At 40.2% G+C, this 20,615-nt stretch overlaps 1 pseudogene; it reads right to left on the bottom strand.

Moving 5' to 3' along the window:
• Positions 1 to 474: 474 nt before the first annotated feature.
• LOC142461083 (ribosomal protein S6 kinase alpha-4 pseudogene) lies at positions 475 to 2,705 on the bottom strand (annotated as a pseudogene).
• Between the last annotated feature and the right edge of the window lie 17,910 nt (positions 2,706 to 20,615).

Below are 20,615 nucleotides of genomic sequence, written 5' to 3'. Positions count from 1 at the left end.
CTTTTAGCAAGGTGACCTGCCTTCATCCTCAGCCTTAACAGGTAAAAGCACGTGACCTAAAGCAAAGCAGAAATATTTTGAGGCTCCCTAGGACCTCTCCCCTCAACCCCCCAGCACAGGTCTTTGGTGGGTAGAATTTCACATAGTCTATAAAGTGACAGATGGAGGGGAACATCTGACAGAAGCAAGGCCTCAGTTGGGGTGGGGGTCAGGGGAAGGACCCCAGTTTTCCCCTGTGGCAGCTCTATACTGAGGAGCAGGAGAGGAGTCCTCCTCTGATGTAAACACACCCCCAATGGGTAGACCCAGGATGAAGCAGAGTCTCCCTGGAGGGTTCCCCATGCCCCACCCTCCTGCAGGCCCCCTCATTTCCTATATCCATAACTTTAGCTGGTAAGACATGTAAAATTCTCTGCTTATAAAACTACTTCTGCTCTATCTGGGCGAAGGAGGGAGGGCATCCCTGGGTACATATCAGTGAGCAGACCTCCCAGGGGTTCCCCAGGTTTGGGCACGATGGGGGATGGTGTCACAGTGGCCAGGGTTAGAAGGGAGGCAGGGGATGGTGGCTAGGCAAGGCAGCCCCTGGACAGTTGGGGAGAGCCCAGGCGCGGTGGGGGGCATGTTGCTCTGCAGCTTCGCCTTGTGCAGCATGGCCAGAGGTGAGTTCTCCATGCTCTTCAGGAAGAAGTCCTTTCGCTTGCTGTGGTTGAACACTATGAAATGGCATTGAGCCCGGAGCGCATTGCAGGTCCTGAAGACTCCAGCATGTCGGATGTCTGAAGTGGGGCGAGGAGCATGCACTTCTGTCCTGCAGCCAGGGACTGGTATCCAACCCCTCAAGTTTAAGCCGCTTGGTGGTGTCCACTGTCAAGAGCTCTTGAACGAACTCCTTGGCTTCCTCTGACACACCCTGCCAGGCCTCCCCATCCAGGGAGAGGTGGGCCTCACGGATCTTACACATGATCTCAGCTGCTTGGCTCTGCCTGCCCTGGCCAGAGGCCCCCTGGAAGGGAACCAGACAGCATCATATAGAGAATGACACCGAGGCTCCAAAGGTCACAGGATTCATCTTAGCCCTGATCTGCCTGGAGCTCAGGGCCACGTACTTCAGCGTGAAACAGGGTGTCTGCATGGGCTGCTTAGGCCTCTTTAGCCACAGGCATGCAAAGTCAAAGTCTATAGTCTTCACAGGAGCCCTGTGAGTCATCTGTGTACAAGATGTTTTATGGCTTGAGGTTTCGGTGCATTACACCGTCTCCTTGTGCATGAAGCTCATGGCAGACAGCAGGCTGCACAGGAACTGGATGACCTCCAATTCGCTGAAGTGCCACTTCTTCCAGAAATGCTCCAGCAGCTCGCTGCCCCACAGCAGCTCCAGGGCCATGTAGGTGTGCAGCAGGTCCTGATGCACCTCGTGCAGCTTCACTACATTAGGGTTTGACTGGCCCAGGCGCAAGCCAGTCAACTCACACTGCATGTTGGCCTCCAGCCTGCAGCTGAGGATCTTGATCGTGAACTCTTGGCCACTCTGGTGCTGGCAGGAGTGGCGACACACTGAGAAGCTGCCTTGGAGTAGCACGGGCTTTGGCAGGTAGAGCTCGTACTGCTGGAAGAAGGGCGAGTCCTGCACCATGGCACTCCTAGCCATGGCTTCCCGTCTGGGCTACTCTCCAGCTCCTGATGTCGCCAGCACATCAGTCATCATGGAGTTGTCAAGCAGGATTGACGGTGCTACGAAGGAGCACCCCTGAAAGATGCGTGAATTCCCAGAGGGAGGGATGCCTAAGGGCGAGTCAACCAGCTCTCATTTCGTAAATTCCTCCGAAAAGTTGCTGACATCCAGCTCTGGGGCAGGAATGTGGCTGGAGTGGATCTGGGGCAGGAATGACGCTGGAAACTTCCTGGAGGCCAAAGCAACCCAATCCAGGCCTTGGAAGAAGGAGTGTTTCTTGACTTCGTGTGTCCCCTGGGGCCTTGCCTCCAGCCGCTTCTTGGAGTCTTTGCAAAGCAGCCTCTGCATCAGGTCCTGCGCCACAGGACCGATCCAAGGTGGGTAGGGAGGGAAGCACTTCAGAATCCATCAGGATACCTTGGCCTGCATGTTCCTCTCCCCCTCCATCATGAAAAGCAAGGCCCTAGTCAACAGCTCATAGACCAGGATGGCCAGTCCACCACCCTGCCATGTCCCACCTTGCTGCAGATGATTTTGGAGGCCGTATACTGGATGACACTGCAGAATGAGAAGGTGCGTTCTTTCTCCTCCATCAGCAACACCTTGCTCAGCCCAGTCAGTTAGCATGATGTGGACCTGAGTCTAGCAGCACGTTCTCCAATCTCAGGTCTCAGTAGATGATGCCCAGCCAGGATGAGGAGCAGCTTGGCGTCAGTTTGGAAGGCATTGTGCAACGTGATCAGGAAGAGTGCTTGGCACACCAGCTCCAGCACAGAGTGCTCAGTGCACGTGTGCTCTTGTGTCTAAGTGTGCTGCACCAGCGCGGCCTTGCATAGCACCTTCATAGTGTACAGCTTTCCCGCGCCGTGCCCACCTGCCTTCCACACCAGGAACACCTTCCTGTAGGCTCTCGTGTCCAGCACCTTCAGCAGCTCAAAATTCTCCATGCTCACTTCTCATGCCCAGTGAGGTTAGCTTCTGTGATCCACAGCCACATCTCACAGCTCTTGTCCTCAACCTCATCCACCATGGTAGGCGGGTGGCTGGATCTGCACTGCTCAGACACTGTGTGGCACCAGTTACATGACGGCTCAGGCCTGGTTGGGCTGAGATACATTTTGTAAGAGATTGAGATTACTACCCCTGCTTTTTTTGCATTGCCATTTGCTTGGTATATTTTTCTCCAGCCTTCAATTCTCAACCTGTTTTTGTCTGCAAGTTTGAGGTGTGTCTCCTGTAGACACCAGATTGATGCATTATGTTTTCCTAACCATTCTTTAAGCCTCTGCCTTTTAATACCTGTGTTCAGTCCATTGTATTTAGTGTTATTACGTCCATCTGTGGACTCTCTGATGTCACCTTGTACCTTTTGTGTTGGGTATTTTCTTACCTACCTATCTTATCCATTTGTCTTGTCTGCACTTATGTGTGGTTCAATCTTGCCTTATTGCCAGTATTGACCTAATGCTATCTTGGGGGCTGTTTTCTCTTTGTCGCCCTCTGGGTTATGTTGTTCTATGTGAATGTCTCCTATTGGCGCTCAATGAGTGTTGATCTAATGCCCATACTGAGTCAGCAAGTATCTTTTTTAGGACTGGGATTCTTTTATGTATTCTTTGACATTTTTCTTGTCTGGGAAGACTCTTACTTCTCCATCTATCTTAATAGATAATTTTGCAGCATTTAGTATTCTTGGGTTTGTGTCATTTTTCTTCAATTTTTGGAATATGTTAGTCCACTACCTCCTCATCTTCGTTGTGTCCACTGATAGGTCTGAACATATTCTTATTTGGGTACCTTTATAAGCAACTATTTGTTTTTCCCTAGCTGCTCTTATATTATGCTCCTTTTCCTCATAGTTGGATTATTTAACTATCATGTTTCTTGGTGACTTCTTGGGATGCAGTCAGGCTGGTGTTCTTTCAGACTCCTGAATGGTTGCCTGCTTTTCATTTATTAAGCTGCAGAAATTTTCTTGATGAATTCCCCTACCATTTTTGCTGTTGAATTCTTTGTTGTGTCTTGTCCTGGTAGTCCAATTATTCTAATATTGTTCCTATTCATAGCTTCAGACATGGCTCTCAGGTTTTCTTCAGATTCTCTGATTGTCTTATTAGACTACTTTTGCCATTTGTTGAAGTTTGCCTGGTTATCCTCTAGGTCAGATGTGTCAAACAGGTGGCACGTGGGCCATATGTGGCCCTTGACATAATTTTTTGTGGTTCACATTGCTCGGAAATAAAATGAAAATAGGAAAAATTATTATGAAGAAAATAGCTCTTAGAGGAAATTGAGGCAATACTGTACACACAATTCCCTTGTTTCAGTGCATTTTCGGTTCACTTTGTGAGTGAAAATTTTTTAAAAGTGGGGTTCAGGACAGACCCTAGTACCCTGATTCTAATTTTAGGACTCCACCTCCCAATTTTCTGGTCTGGCAGCAAGAGCTATGGGCGGGTAAATACAACAGGACCCATCTTTTTCTGTCTCCCATATTCTATACTTTCAAAACAAAAAATAATGGCAAAAGGTTAGATACCTTCTTACTTTTCACTTAGTTAAGTGAATTGCTTAGTCTCTAATTTTGCCTCAAACTACATTACAAAAGTTGAATGCTGTTCACCTTTATTTTGCATAACAAAAGCTAATATTTTTCTAAAGTTTGCAAAATGTACATTTAAGTCTGCTGATAAGTCTTGCATTAACAGTCTTCTTGCATGATAAGTCTTCCCTGTTGACTGAACAGGGAAGAAGAAAAATGAAAATCTTTGCAACACAGTTTTGTGTGGAATAGACATTAATTGTCGTTTAAAGAGTCTTAAAGGTTTGGTTCAAATGGAAAACAGGGTGAATTGTCCTATACATAGGGGCCTAGAGCCTGCAAAACTGATCAAAGCCGATCTAAAAGACATTAGTTTATTTGCATTAAAAGACTTCATATTAGACTTTACATTTCTGAGCACTAAGTTTTCAAAAGGCTGTCGTTTACCATAGAAACTGTAAATGCAATTAAGAGTCTCCACATAAATTTACCCTCCATTGAATTCCTTCTGATTAGTAACCAGCAGCATGAATACATTTCCTCTCAGACATAGTGCATTAGAGAGTAGATTGCTGTCACTCTCCTAGCCAGTCCAAATAGAAGGGTCATAAACTTTGGGGACATGCTTGACAGTCCCCTTAATGGAAATTGAAGAGTCCAGTCCCCCACCCCTACTTTAGAATATCAGTTTCTCTCTTTGAAGAATTTTCTCAGTAATTTAAAAATGGATTAACATAACTGCAAAAGATGAAAAATTATGTACCTACTTTTGCATGTTTTCACTGTGAAAATGTTGTACAGTTGTTAATCCTTACTACATGATAGATTATAAGAAAAAAACAAACAAAAGTGAGTGACCTTGGACCTGTTTGAGTGAATGTCTGACCTTCACCCGAAACAGTCCTTTAATGAAGTTAAAAATACACATCAGTCAGATTAAAATTACCAATGAGAATCCACTATTAACTTCTTATACAAATTAAAATAATTCAATTTTTCATTTTATTTATCCTTTCCTTCATTAATGAACAGCCTTCTTGTGTTCTATAATTGTAGTCTTTGGAAGAACTGCAGTAGAGATAAATCTATTAACTATTTGATTAACATTACCTAGAGACGGTATTATTAATTAGTAGAAATATATGCATCTATTTTCTTTTGGAAGGGCTCCGTTTTTATTTTATGACTTGTATGTGCATATAAATCAGATAGTTTTGTTATTATGGAGAGCTAATAAAATGATTCATTTAAACAGATTTTGGAGCTGATAGTGTTATGCACAACCCACTTGGTTCCGACCCATAGAGAACCTGTGCACAACAGATTGAACCACTCCCAGCTCTGTGGCATCCTCACCATTGTCCGGAGCTTGAGCTCATTGTTTCATCCACTATGCCAGTCGGAATCACTGAGGGGCTCCCGCTTTTTCACGGCCCTGTACCTTACCAAGCATGATGCCCTTATCCAGGGACTGGCCCCTCTGACAACATGCACGAAGTATGGAGCATGACGTCTCCCATCCTTTTCTCTAAGGAGAACTCTGGATGTATTTCTTCTGAGAGAGAGTTGCTTATTTGGGCAGTTCGTGCTAATTTCAATATTTCTCAGCACCCTCACATTCAAATGCACCAATTCTTTGTCCCCTCCTTATTGAGTGCCCAATTTTCCCAAGCATATGAAGCAGTTGAATGTTTCATGACTCATCAGGTACACCTTTGTCCTCAAAGCTACATCTTCCCTTTCCAATAATCTAAAGGGGCCTTGAGCAGAAGGTTTACCGTATACATCTCCTCATTTGGTCTTTTGGCTGCTGCTTCCTTGGGCACTGATTGTGGATATAAAAAAGAAAAATCCATGGCAGCTTTAACCAATTGTCCATTTTTCGTGATGTCATCTATCTATTGATTTATTTGTGAGGATTTTCACCTTCCTCATTGAGTTGTTATCCATATTGAAGGTTGCAATCCTTGATCTTCATCAGCAAGTTCCTCAGGTCCTCCTCCCTTTGAACAAGCAAGGATGTGTCATTGTGCTAACATGGCCAATGAACACATGTAGGATTAATCGAAGTGTAGTTTAATTGAAGGGCAGAAAGATAAATGATTTGGTGAGCCTTGTCAGTTTTGTATCTTTTTCTCTGATGGCTTGCACATTCACTGACTCGGCTTTCCTCCAGCAGTAGGTGTCATTGTGTGTGTTTTGTGAGATTGCGGAGGACTTTGTAGATCAGTCATTTAGAGAGAGAGAGAGAGAGAGAGAGAGAGAGAGAGAGAGAGAGAGAGAGATTCAGCATGAAGGAATATAACAGCCAATTAGTCCACACAATAGTACAGAGGACCCCGTTCAACTCAGTTCTGAGGAACAGTTAGTATATTGGAAGTCCTTCAGCTTGAAGTCTGCTGGGTCCAAGATCATGGAGGCAGATGACTGAGTCTTCGCTAGGACAATGCAGGTAGTGATCTGAAGCAATACTATGTGGGGTGTCATGCAGGTCGATAAGGCATCCTGTAAATCCACGAGTGGTAGTTGTGGCAGAACCACTGCATGCAGGGAAGCCAAATCCATACCCAGAGTAGGTGTATTTTCCAGTAAGAACAAAATGCTGCCCCCTCCATGATGAAAGTGATCCTATGTAATCAACCTGCCACCAGGTTTATGGTTGATCTCCTGGAGGAATGGTCCCATATCTTGGACTCAATGTTGGTTTCTGCTGTTGGCAGATGGGGCACTCAGCAGTAACAGTGGCCAAGTCACTGAGTGGAAGTCAATGCTGCTGCACCCACGCATAACCTCCATTCCTGCCACCTTGTGTACTTTGTTCTTGTGCCCATTGGGCGATGACAGGAGTAGCAGAGGAAAGAGGAGCACCAGTCTGCACAGCGTGTGTCATTTTATCCACATGATTGTCAAAGTCCTCCTCTTCAGAGGTAACCCTTTGGTGAGCATTCATTTCAGACACGATTATCTTTACTTTCTTGGCCCATTGAGATTGGTCTGTTCACATACCTCTTCGCTATGCCTCCTTGTTACCAATTTTCCAATCATGTGCCATCTGATTCCCTGATCATCCAACCAAGCCATTAGTCACAGGCCATGAATCAGTATGCAGTCTCACATCTGGCCATTTCTCCTACAAGGCAAACTGAATGGACAGATGGAATGCTCAAAGTTCTGCCCATTGGGAAGCTTTCCCTTCACCACTGTCCTTTAGGGAGAGCCCAGAAAGGGGCTGTAGTGCTGCTGCTGTCCACTTACGAGTGGCACCTGCATATCCATATATTGTGCAGAGCTATCAGTGAACCAAGCGTGACTTTTCTGTTCTTCAGTTAAATTATAAGGAACTACCCAGGAGGCCATAGGTGCAGACTGGGAGAAGGAAGGTACTGTGACAGGAGTGGAGACTGTGGGCATTTGGGCCACTTCTTCATGCAGCTTACTTGTTCCTTCGGGTCCTGCTTTGGCCCAATCTTGTATATGCCACTTCCACTTAACAATGGAGTATTGTTGCGCACACCCAATTTTATAACTCTGTGGGTCCAACATTACCAGTTCATTATAGGCAGCTCAGACCTCATGGTGACTTATTTGGTGGCTCCTGGTGAGGTGTTCAGTCTACATCAAGGCCGAGTAACAGGCCAGCAGCTGTTTTTCAAAGGGGGAGTAGTTGTCTGCAGAGGATGGCAGGACTTTACTCCCAAATCCCAATGGTCTATGCTGTGGTTCACCAATAGGGTCTGCCAAAGACTCCACACTGCTTCTCTATCTACAAGTGACACCTCTCGCACCATCGGGTCAGCTGGATCATATGGTCACAGTGGCAAAGCAGCTTGCATGGCAGCCGGGACCTGTTGAAGAGCCTTTTCTTGTTCTGGGCCTCACTCAGAATTGGAGGCCTTTCATGTCACTTGATAAATAGGTGGAAGTAGAACACCCTAATGAGGGATACGTTGCCTCTAAAATCCGAAGAGGCCCACTAGGCATTGTGCCTCCTGTTTAGTTGTTCTTGTGGGTGGGGGTGGGGCGATAAGGGCAGATGCAGTAGCTTATTCTTCACATTAGTAGGAATATCTCGACATGCCCCACACCACTGTGCCCCTAGAAATTTTACTGAGTTGGAGAGTGCCTGAGTCTTCACTGGGTTTATTTCCCACCCTCTTGCACACAGACATTGTGTCAATGAATGTAGAGTCTTTGATACATCCTCCTTAGTGCGTTCAATAAGCATAAAGTCATCAATATAATAGACTAGTGTGACGTTTTGCGGAATAGATCAAGGTCCCTTTGGACTAAATTATGTAACAGGGCAGAAGAGTTGATTTACCACTGGGGGAGAGATGTGAAAGTGTAGTGTTGCCCCTGCCAGGTGAAGGCAAACTGCTTCTGGTGGTCCTTTGAGACTGGTATTGAGTAGAAGGCATTAGCATTAGCCAGATCAATAGCTGCATACCATGTACCAGGAGAAGTATTAACTTACTCAAGCAATGTGATCACATCTGGAATGGCAGCTGCCATTGAATGGAGTCACCACCTGGTTAAATTTATGATAATCCACTGTCATTCTCCAGGATCCAACTGTTTTTGTTTGTTTGTTTTTACAGGTCCAATATGGCATGTGGTAGGAATCACCAGCCCTGCATCCTGCAAGTCTTTGATGGTGGCACTGATCTCTGCAATCCCTCAAGGAATGTGGTACTGCTTTTGGTTTACTATTTTCCTAGGCAATGGAGGTTCTAATGGTGTCCACTTGGGCTTTCCTAGCTAATATACTTTATTCCACATTTCAGGAATCCAATATGGGGGTTCTGCCAGTTACTAATTATGTCTATTCCAGTGATGCATTTTGGAGCAGGAGAAATGGGTTTGGGGGCCCACTAGACCCACAGTGAGGCATACCTGAGCTAAAACTCCATCGATAACTTGACCTCCATAGACCCCCACTCTGATTGGTGGGCCTTTAAAACATTTTAGGTCTCCCGGAATTAGTGTCAGTTCATAGCGAGTGTCCAGTAATCTCCCAAAAGTTTGATTATTTCCTTTCCCTCAATGAGCAGTCACTCGTGAAAGACCACAGGTCCCTTTGGGGAAGGCTGGAAGAAAGACTAACAGTGTAAACCTGTGCTGATGTAACAGGGTCCTTCTTCCAAGGGAACTGGTCTTCCCCTCATTCAAGGAGTTGTGAGTCTAAATGGTTCAGCAGCAGTAGGCACCAATTCACAGTCTCAAAAATTTTATCTTCATCTGGTCAGGTTCTGGTCAACTCAGTGTGGACTACCTCACTTAGCCTCAACAGGGTGTCCATCGGCCGCCTCAACTCTGGACTATGGGCCCCTTCACAAACTCTCAACAACCCTTTCCCCTTTGGGCCAGGTCGTGTCATAGGCTCAGGTTCTGAACAACTCTATAAACTAAAGACCAACCAACCCACTCTTCTTTTGCCTCTAGTTCCTGTAAACCCTGGGCCCCAGGTGTCAATGGCCAGACTCAACCCGTCTCTCTATTGCTGCAATTCTCCCACTTGCATATTACCCAGAGGGGGTGAGGGTGTGCTTTCTTCTCCATTTATATGTATTTTTCCTTTCTCACTAGTATTTTAAATCTATATAATTATCTTGAATAATGATGCTATTTTTGAAATTATCAAATGTCGCATTGAGTTACTTATTTCTCAAAACATAAAAACATATTCCCATAAATATAAAAATGGTACTTGAGCCTGAAGTTAATCTTAAACCCTAATCTGAGAACACTTAATCCTTATACCATGGCCCTGCTTAATGCTTATAAAGTATCAAGTTAGAAGGTGATCTCTGAAGATAAGGTTGCCATTAGCAGAACACAGTGAAGAAATTTGATGGTACTTAGTTATAAGAGACAATAGTTTCCAAGGCCATAAATCCTGGTATTAAGAACAAGCAGCCATCAAAGGAAAAAAGCACTCGAGTCTATATGAAATCAAGGAATTTTTAATAAGCCCATGATCAGAAGTGGAAATTATTATTAGAGTTTAAATTTCTGAACAATGCATTTGCAAAAGGTTATACGAAAGGTTTATAGCATAAACCCTAAATCCATTTATGAACTTTCAAATAAATTTCACATCCATTGGATTTCTTCTGAACATTAGCCATTAGCTTGAATACTTTTGTCCTCAGGCAACCTACATTAGAGAGCGGAGTACTGTTACTCTCCTATCTGGTCTAAGAAGAAGGGATACATACCCTTCCCTTGGAGATTTAGCTGACTGTTCTTTTAATGGAAATTGGGGTTCTAGGGTTGAGTGATCACAAGTCACATGCTGAACCAGTCTTGTCACTTTTCCAACATTATGCACATTAACCGTCATGCTTTTGTGATAGTTTTCTTTACATGTTCTATGTGAGTCTCTGAGTTGCAGCAAACCCTGCAATGCCATTAGAAGTCCAGGCTAAGTTTATTTTGGATTATGTATCTTAATTTTCATCATGTCTTTGTCTGTTTATGGTTTAATGTTCTCCCTAAATTATATTAGAGATTTAGGGACTCTTCTATGTCCTAAATAGCTTTTAAGTCAGGAAAGCAGGGCTTTATCCAAATGGAAATAAGCTGGTCAGGAAAGTATCTACTAAGAGGCTGTTTGGGGGTGAGGGGGGTCTCTTTTCAAACCTATTAAGTAACGTTGAGTGTTATGAGCTATTTTAATTCCTTAATATGGTAGGTATCTGAAATTCATTTGTAGGCCATTTTTTTGTGATAGAATGAAGAAGGAAACTTTCACAATTCATCTCATTATGCTCTTGCGTGGATACATATGGGATGAATGCAGGAGAGCCTGAAAGAACATACTGGAAATGCCTTCTTCAGCTAAGTGTTAGGTACGGTCCCTAAGCACGAGATAGCAGTGGCTAAGTTACTCATCTGCAAAAGTTCGATCCATCATCTGTAACATGAAATTAATACCTGAATCATTCATATAATGATTACAACCTTGGAAACCTAGTGAGCCAATTTAAAACTAGCTTATCGTGTCACTGTGTGTGGAAAGGCAGTATTTTTGAATTTATAATATACAAGTACTTATTTCTTTATTTTCTGCCTAATGAGTACATATTTTAGACAAAAGAAGAATCCAATGATACAAAAATATGGAGAAACTAAAGGAAAGGGAAGCACTGAAAAAAGTAAGTACACTTAGTATTTTGTTTAACTTTGACCAAAATTACCAAACCATAGAATTAAAATACAGGTAACAGCAGAAATCAGGAGGAAGAATAAAAATCAACATATTATAAATTTCATTTTTTCATGAAGAACTTAAAGTGTCAAGTAATAATAAGTTTTGATAAATCAAGGAAATGTTTGCTTAGTTCTAGAGTACACAGCAAGAATCATTGTAAAGGAGCGAAAGGTACTTATTAATAGTTTGTTTATGATAAGAATTATATGAGCCCCTAATAAAATGTTTAAAAAATAAAAAAAATAAAATAGTGTGTGTCTGAAGGAGAAGAAGAGAAATAAAACCAAGATTGAAGCATAGTTAGAAACTGCAGGTGTAAGGAAGAGAAAAGATTACTAAAAACAAAACAAAACAAAAACAAATTCATGTGTGTTGATTACTATTTTAAGTTGGCTAAGTAATTGTTCTCAGTCATTTAACTAGATACTGTAAAAATGAACCAAAGGGCGGCTGTTGATGTATTTTGAATATGTGGTTAATATCTGGACATGAAATCAACTGACATTGAATACAGGAGATTGCACTTGGCAACACAAGTGTGCCTTGTCCATCCCACTGAAGGCTTTAAGAGCACAACCTAAGGTGTCCTGGAGAGGTAGGCATTCTCCCTCAGAATCACAGCATTCATCGCTGAGTTCCCAACCTGATTTTAGGTTTTCTAGCTTCATCCAACTCTTTAAAATAATTCTGCTTGAATATGTATTATTTATGTACCTTTATTTCTTTATCTATTTGTTCAACTACCTATCTCACTATCATCTCTCACTTATCCATCTAAATAATCTGTCAGTTTTTCATTCCCCACACTGGAGAATTTAGGCTGAGTTAAGGCCTATGCAGACATTTGATAGTATCCCTGATCAAACATCAAATTCTTTAGCTATTTACTTAAGTTTGATTCTGGATCTGTTAGAGCTTCAGGTCATATTTTAAAATAAACTATTATTAAGCTTTATAGGTAATAAATTTTGGAACACCATTGCTTTGGTAAAAAATGACATCATTTATTTTTCTTATAGAGAGAAGAATTACAGGAATTTTTTAGATTATATATTAATAATTGATACTAAATAAATAGTAATTCACCCATGCCTTTCAAAAATAGTAACAAATTATTTCATTTTATAATTGATTCTTATTGAACACATACTTGTGAGGTAGGGGCACAAGCTGAAAGAACATTTCTTCTCATCTTAGTGCCAATGTATAATAAAGCAAAACAAAAACAACAAAACAAAATGAATGCCCTTCAATAAGCGTATGAAACTGACAAATTCCTTCTGATCTTAATATATATGTTTCTTGTCATTTATTTTGCCAGGCAGCATCATTTCCATCACTTATTAAATCTGTAATATTGGGAAGTATACAAAATTTCACTTAAATTTTTATAAATTTAAAACAAATGACAGTTGTCTAAGTAAGTGCTACTATAACATACATATCATAAATGTGTGGTTATAACAACTGAAAATGTAAGTACTTAGGTACCATGGTTAGGTTCTTAAGAAAGAATTACTAAGATAAAGAATTATTCGGGATAGTCATGGATGCTATGCTGGCTTTGGTTGATTCAAGTTGACTTTTGGACTGATTCAAGGCCCAGGGTGGAATCCAGGTTCTATTTACAGAGTGAGGACTTCTGCTGTAGAGCAAATGTCTTTTGTGGTTTGGAACTAATACATTTTATCTTATTGATTAGAAGTTTAAGGAATACATCAGTGATAAATGTAGGCTTGGCTGAGCTCAGAAATGGTGGCCATGGAAGGCACATTGAAGTCATAGTGATGATTTTCCACCAGATACTATCTAGTTCTTCACCAGAACTTAGATGCAAGCACATTCTCCACCAAGTACCATCCATTAGAGCCAATGCACAAAACCTTGGCCTAAGCCATTCTGCTTCCTTCCATATGTGAAAAAATAAATTCAATTGTATACATTAAATTTATGCAATTAAAAATATAACAATCATTTATACAGCTGACCAAGATTATGTGCCTAAATCCTGATGCTAGCCATCCAAATACATCACGTGTTTGTAAGGAATCTGTATAGTCATGTAGCCCATTGTCTAATTCTGTTTAGGCCCTGTTCTGCTTCCCCTGTATTATTGACACAGGTACACACATACAAAATGGAGTACTGCACAGACTCCATCTTTCTGGAGTAGTACCCAAACCACGCTATGGTCCAATGACACTGTGACCAAAGTGGTCACGGATCACTGTTGTACCCTCAACTGCTCAGCAAACGCATCTACTACTGTCCCAAGGTGACTGATACATCATTACTCTGGCCAGGCAATGATGGAGAATTTCATTAGAGATTGGCAGAAGGAAAATCAGGACTGGTGCAGTTCAGAAAATGGCTGCTTCTGGGAACACGTGCGTTGGGGGATTTTCTGGGTTCTGGAAGGGCATGGGTTCCGTCCAACCATGCTCTGTCCACACTAGATAATATCAGGTGTAATGGACTCTAGGGAATTGAATGGAATGTAGTCTACAAAATGGCACAAATTCTGAATCTTTAAAGCAATATATGTGTGAAATAGCTTTATGATCTGAGCTCTTGTCCCATTCAGTTTTGCATGGGAACCGTACTCACATCTGCCTTTGATCTAGCTGTCTCTATTTTTTCTTGAAGTTCTAAATCAAGGTGCCAATTCTAGGTGAACATGTTCTTGCTCTATAGACTGTAGAAGAAATCCTTGTTTCTTTTTTATTGCAATCACTAGGCTCTTTGGCTACCATGTGGGACAGCGGCTGTCTTTTCCCAGGAACCTTGGCAGCACAGCAGAGTACAAGTTGGGTCGCAAACTGGAAAAGTAATAGTTCGAAACCACAAGGATCTCCGAGCGAGAAAGAAGCTTTCTATTGCAGTAACGATTGAGTCTCAGAAAACCACCCGGGGAGTCTTCTCTGACCTATAGGGGCACTGTGATTTGGAATCTATCCAATGGTCTTATTTGAAGTAAGATGAATGAACAAAAACACCAACTCATTAGCATAACAAAGAAAATCCATTCCAAAATGAGATTATAAGCACAGATACATTGTATACAATTTATGACACATGTGTTTTGGGGGAGACAATTCAACTCTCAACCATCGCTCATAGAATTTTTTTAAATTACTACAAATTACATGTAGATTGTGTAGGTGTTAAACAATCTCTGTTACATAAAAAATTCTCAATAATTTTGATTATTAATGTTTTTTAAGTTTTAATACTAGCTTCTCCTCCCATCAGGCAAGTATTGGTTATCTACTTATTTTCTTAATGTTTCTGATTTACTTTTCTTTCTGTTAAAAATTATTTTTTACTTGCAATAAATAATAATCAGTGAAAGAAAATGTATTCCCTACTTGCATATCTATTTAATTTTCCTGTATTGACACATTGGTTACAACAGTGGTCTCAGAGATAAGATCACTGAATGGTGCAGGACCTTGCAGTGTTTCATTCTGTTGTGGTGTAAAGTCATTATGAGTATGAAGTGACTGTAGGACCCCTAACAACAACAACAACAAAATATATTGTATTGTAATCTAGAACAACCTATAAAAGCCACAATCTGTGTAAGGTTGAAACTGACTTAATGACCCCTAACAAAAACATTTAATTCTTCAATAAATAGAGATAATGCATTAAGAGATAAGAAATGTTGAATGTCACTAAATTGTTGATTACTTTAAGAATTCATTGAAAAATTGTAGTTGATTTTCAAAACTGACCCGGAAAATCTTCCTCTGGTTAAAATATGTATAGCTATCTAGATTGGCAACCTTGGTTTTATAGTTTATAGTTCTATTATTTTGCCGAAGATTATTGTTCTATTTGGAGTTCAGATTAGCTATGACCTTCTGATAACATCAACCAAACACATTTCACATGGAAAAAAAGTCACAAAATCTTAATTAAAGCTGTTTTACCTTCCAATGTGCTTATTACTTGACACAATGTCTTCGCTATCAAATGAAATAATGAAAAATAATTTTCGTATTGTTTTGTATTCAAGAATACAATAAGATCTCTAACACTGATCTGTTTTTGTTTTATTTTATTGTGCATTTGTGTGCTTTTAAGTGCTAATATTTCAGGGAAATAAATTGAAAGGTATTTCTAACTGGATATTGAAAGGGATGAAGTAATATTGCCTGTTATGCTGATTCCAAGCAGAAAATCATTATTTCCAAGATTTTTGTATTTCAAATCTATTCTTATTTAATTAATTTAATCATAAAGAAAAATAAAATCCTAATTTCACATTAAAGTAAATAGATATTAAATATGAGATTCCACACTCTGCCAAAAAACCTAGAATATGCTTGTTTTCCATTAAATGAAAACAGATCTACAATTTCTAGTGTTACTATGGATACCAACAAGGAAAAGTTATTGGCAATAGCTTGAAAAAATTAAAAAGCAAGTCTAAGCTAGTCACCAGCTAATTATAGTTTTGGACTATTTTTTAAATGTTTACAATATTAAAAATTCCATATCCTAAGATAAATATTAATATTAAAATTGAATACAAAATGAAATAAAATTGCTTTTAGCCCACAAATTAAAGTCAATATTTTCTTGAGCTTTTATGCTTGGTATATAGGTTCATAATTTGATTGCTATATTATGAGTGCTAGAATAGTTACCATGGAAACCTTTACTAGAAATATCACTTGCAAAGGCAGTAGATTTAGGAAACATTTAATTTTAATTTATGAAATTTAGGGATACAATTTTCAGATTTTTTCTGAAAATTTTATAATCAAGCTAAATTTTAAAAATCTCACCTATATTATAAATTGTTGAAGCCATCACAATGAAAATGAGACAACATTTATAAAATGTTGTTTTACTTCACAACACTTACATATAAAGGCTCAATGTTAATAAATAAATAATCTAAACAAATTCATTATTTTAACCTGGACATTTTAACCAGATATTATTTTATTTTTATTTTAATGGTAATTTTCAGCCAGGAAGTTAAGAAAACTACACAGCTAGTAAAAGACTCAACAGTCAAGGACATCTACACTAGTGTTAAACATCTAATTCTTATGTCATGGAAAACTGTTAAAGATTTTCTACACACCCCACCATGATCCCAATTCTGCCTTACAAATCTGGCTAGACCAAAGCATGTACAGTAGTACAGAAAAGAGCTGGAAACACAGGGAATCCAGGCCAGATAAACCCCTCAGGACTAATAATGAGAATAGCGATACCAGGAGGGTATGGAGGTGTGGGGAAAAAGGGGGAACCAATCACAATGATCTACATATAACCCCTCCCTGGGCAAAGGACAACAGAAAAGTGGGTGAAGGGAGACATGGGACAGTGTAGCACATGAAGAAATAATAATTTATAAATTATCAAGGGTTCATGAGGGAAGAGATGGTGGGGATAGAGGGGAAAAAATGAGGATCTGACACTGAAGGGCTCCAGTAGAAAGAAAATGTTTTGAAAATGATGAAGGCAACGAATGTACAAATATGCTTGACAAAACTGATGTATGTATGGATTGTGATAAAATTTGTATGAACTCCCAATCAAATGATTTTTTTAAAGATATTTTTCTTTGGGTGGCAAAAACTAAAATTAAAAAAATTATAACAGGGTTATATTATCTAGTCTATACTTCAGAATGAATATTCCATAAAGAAATAGGAATATAAATTGAGGATGTGTGTGTAGGGTAAATTCAACTTATGAAGATTCTATTTTACATATACAAATTCGAGATCATATGTATCTCTGCTAAGATAGAAAAGTATTAGTCTAAAGAGAGGAAACATGGAGTATATTTGTACATAAATTAGTACTGATCTAGGTAAGGGAAACAGAAGATAATTCATGCTTCTGATTTGTAATACTTAGACTTTGTTGATACATATTGTCTATATTTGTTTCCTACAAGAAAATACTAAAAGTATTTTTCAAAATGTTTACAGAAAAATGTCTCTATCTTTTACTTACATGCTCCATGAATTTTTGAAGTCTTATTGTGTACATTAAAAACTCTTTTCTCTGAGTCAATTCCAACTCAAAGGAAGCATATAGGCCAAGCTAGAACTACCCTGTAGGTTTCTAAGCCTGTAACTCTCTACAGGAGTAGAAGTTCTGGTGGTTTTGAACTGCTGACCAGTAGGGCAGTCACCTAAGGATTAGCCGGGCTTCTGTTCATATGCTTTGGATGACTTAAAAAATCAGATGTCTCCCCTTACAGTTCTGGATGTCAGGCATCCTAAATGAAGTTGTTGGCAGTGCCACGCCCCTCCAGAACTTACAGGCTTCTGGCATTCCTTGATTTTTGCCTCCAAGCATTTATTCTCTGCCTCTGATTCCCACATAACTTCTGTTTGTCCTCTCCATTGCTTTAAGGACATGAGTTTCTGGGTTGAAGTAGCAGTCGAATCCAGTTTTCCAGTAAGGGGCTCCTGGAGTAGGTATTCCTCATCTACTAAATTGAAGGTGGACAGTTGTGTGGAAGCAGTCAGCTGCATGGCAAAAGGCATAGGGATAGATTTCAAAAATCTAGGAAACCCTAGGAGACAGTTATATTGCAGAATACATGGGTTGTCATGAATCAGAATTGCCTCTGGCAATATGTTTTTTCTTTTTCTAATCCACATGGTCTAATCGAACTTAAACATATGTGCAAAGATTTTGTTTTCAAAGAAGGTCTTCTTCCGAAATTTCCCTTGCTGCTGTGGAGCTGATGCCATTCTATAGGAGAGGGTAGATCTGGCCCCTGGGGGTTTCTGAAATGGTACATCTGTACAGAATTAGAACCCTCTTCTTTTTCCTTAGGAGCTACTGGTGGTTTTGAACCGCCGACTTGGAAGTTCGCATCCCAAAGCATAACCAGTATGCCACATGGCTCAGAATTTAGGGGGACATACAGATTTGGAGGGCCAAACTGTTGCCAGTTGAACTCCATTTCAGAGAAACATTGGAAGGTAGTATCAACAACCTATTTCACAAAAGTCAACGCCTTCAAACTCTAGAAGCACAGTTCTATTCTGACATAGATGAGTTGTCAAGAGTCATAATTTTTTTTAAAAAGTCACAATTGGCTTCATGACAATCCCCACCAATAATAACATGCCCGTGAACAGATTTCAGCAACTCAAGACACGCTAAAACAGTCGGATAATGTACTCCTGAAATCAGCATATTGAATTCCTATGGATCATGATGTAAGACTCATAATGGATCATGGGAATGGTAGAGAACTGGATACAATTTTGTTTTGTTGTGCAGATAGGAAACAACAACATTCACCCCACTGAACTTCTGACGCAGTTTTCGGAAGTGAAACAAATGAGATCGCCAGATGATTTGATGATATCAGAGGTAAAATGGCAGCATTATTTATTGTGCATGATTAGGCACGAAATGTTAGAAAATTCTAAAGTAACTAAAACTGATCTTTGCTTCCATGCCTATTTTCTGGATGCACATATTAATGAGCTCTCTATACATTTTTCCTGAAATACATAATATCATTTAAGAACAACAGCAACAATAACAAATTATTTTCGTATCTAGGATCTAGGCACTAAAACTTACAGAGAGTAATTGTTCTTGGAACACAGGCACATCCTTAAATCAGTTGCTTAGCCTCATCTGTCTTCTATATGCGCTGATGCAAATTTTCTGAATTTTATTTTTTCAGTTGCATTTTGTGGGTAAATGAAATGTACGGGAATATTCGTCAAAATCAGTTTCATCTAAGTATGTGGGTCAGTTTCTGTGCCTTCTATTCTGTTCCCTTTTTCATCTGTACACCTTTCTGGCATAGCAAACTGTTCAATTGCCGTCGATGGGCTACAAAGTCAACTCTTTTCTACTTGTCAAAATTTTCTTGATAATGCATGTTAAAATGAAGTTAATATCTAAAAATATATCTGTTGGAATTCAGTTGATATTATATAAATGTATTTAGAGAGTACTGTGGATGGAAATGTGTTCCCCACTGAGGCCGGTCAACTTGGCTGAACCACCACTTTGGTATGGCAGTTATGGAACGATATAATTTAGCAGTTAGGGAATAGTATAATTTGGCAGTTAGGGAATGATATAATTTGGCAGTTATGGACTGGTGTAATCACCTCCCATTGTATGATCTGATGTGATGATCTGATGTGATCAGGAAATGGTTTTAAGGACATTAAGTTTGACTTCAACACCCTTATTCAACACAGTCCTTATCAGATGTAAGGGGGATTTTCTACATGAGGCATGGCACATGGCACGCATCACCTCTTATTATGTGCCTGATCTGGTTTTCAACATTTTCTGTTTTTGTTTGTTCAAATTGGGGCTTATCTCAGATGTGTTATATCATTGATGGCGGTGGTGAGGTCACCCTCTTGAAATTTTGTTATACGTTTTTCTGTTTTTCAGTATACGAAACCCAGGATTGATGAACCTATAGGGACAGCAAGTAGAATATGGCTTTCTGGGGGGAGGGGGTCATGGTGGTGGTGGTGTGGGGGGTAAAGGGAGCCGATGTCAAGGAATCCAGGAAGAAAAAGAATGCTTTAAAATTGGTTGTGGTAGTTGGACAAATTGAGCCAGTTGGACAATAGCTGTCTTCCATATTTCCTGTAGGTGCTCCCAGTGCTTCGCCAGCTTGCTGAATGAGTTCTCTTTGTATTTCACCAATCCCGGAGCCTTAGTTTTGGCTAATGCTTTCAGTGCAGCTGGAACTTCTTCTGTCAGTACCGTTGCCTCTTGCACATATCTACCTCCTGAAATTGTGGAATGCCATTTTTTCTTTTTAATACAGCATTTCCATGTATTCAATGGACGCTGTAACCATTGTTGGATGATACAACTGTTCCTGTGTGTGATGTCACTGGTGTTGTTCTGTTGTTTGAGCATTCTGTTGCATCGGCCTCCTTCAAAGTGTGTACAAATACGTATCTCAGAATGCATAGTAGGGCTAATCTGCTCCCGTGTGAGTGGAGAGGACATTAGTTTTACTGGGAGTGGATTAATGTCTTCAGGTGGGAGGAATATTGTCCATGTTTGGTATAGATCTTGGAATCTAAGATGTCAGTATCCCTAGATTTCTGATTATCTGCACTTATGTGCCATTCCAAATGTCAGAGTTTTACATTTTACCAATTCATGCCTTCATTTTAACATGAGATCCCATTCTAGGTTGA

The sequence above is a fragment of the Tenrec ecaudatus genome, chromosome 11 (genome assembly GCF_050624435.1).
Source record: "Tenrec ecaudatus isolate mTenEca1 chromosome 11, mTenEca1.hap1, whole genome shotgun sequence".
Taxonomy (NCBI): Eukaryota; Metazoa; Chordata; class Mammalia; order Afrosoricida; family Tenrecidae; genus Tenrec; species Tenrec ecaudatus.
Note: the sequence above shows the minus strand (reverse complement) of the source record. Positions and strands in the feature narration are given on the sequence as shown.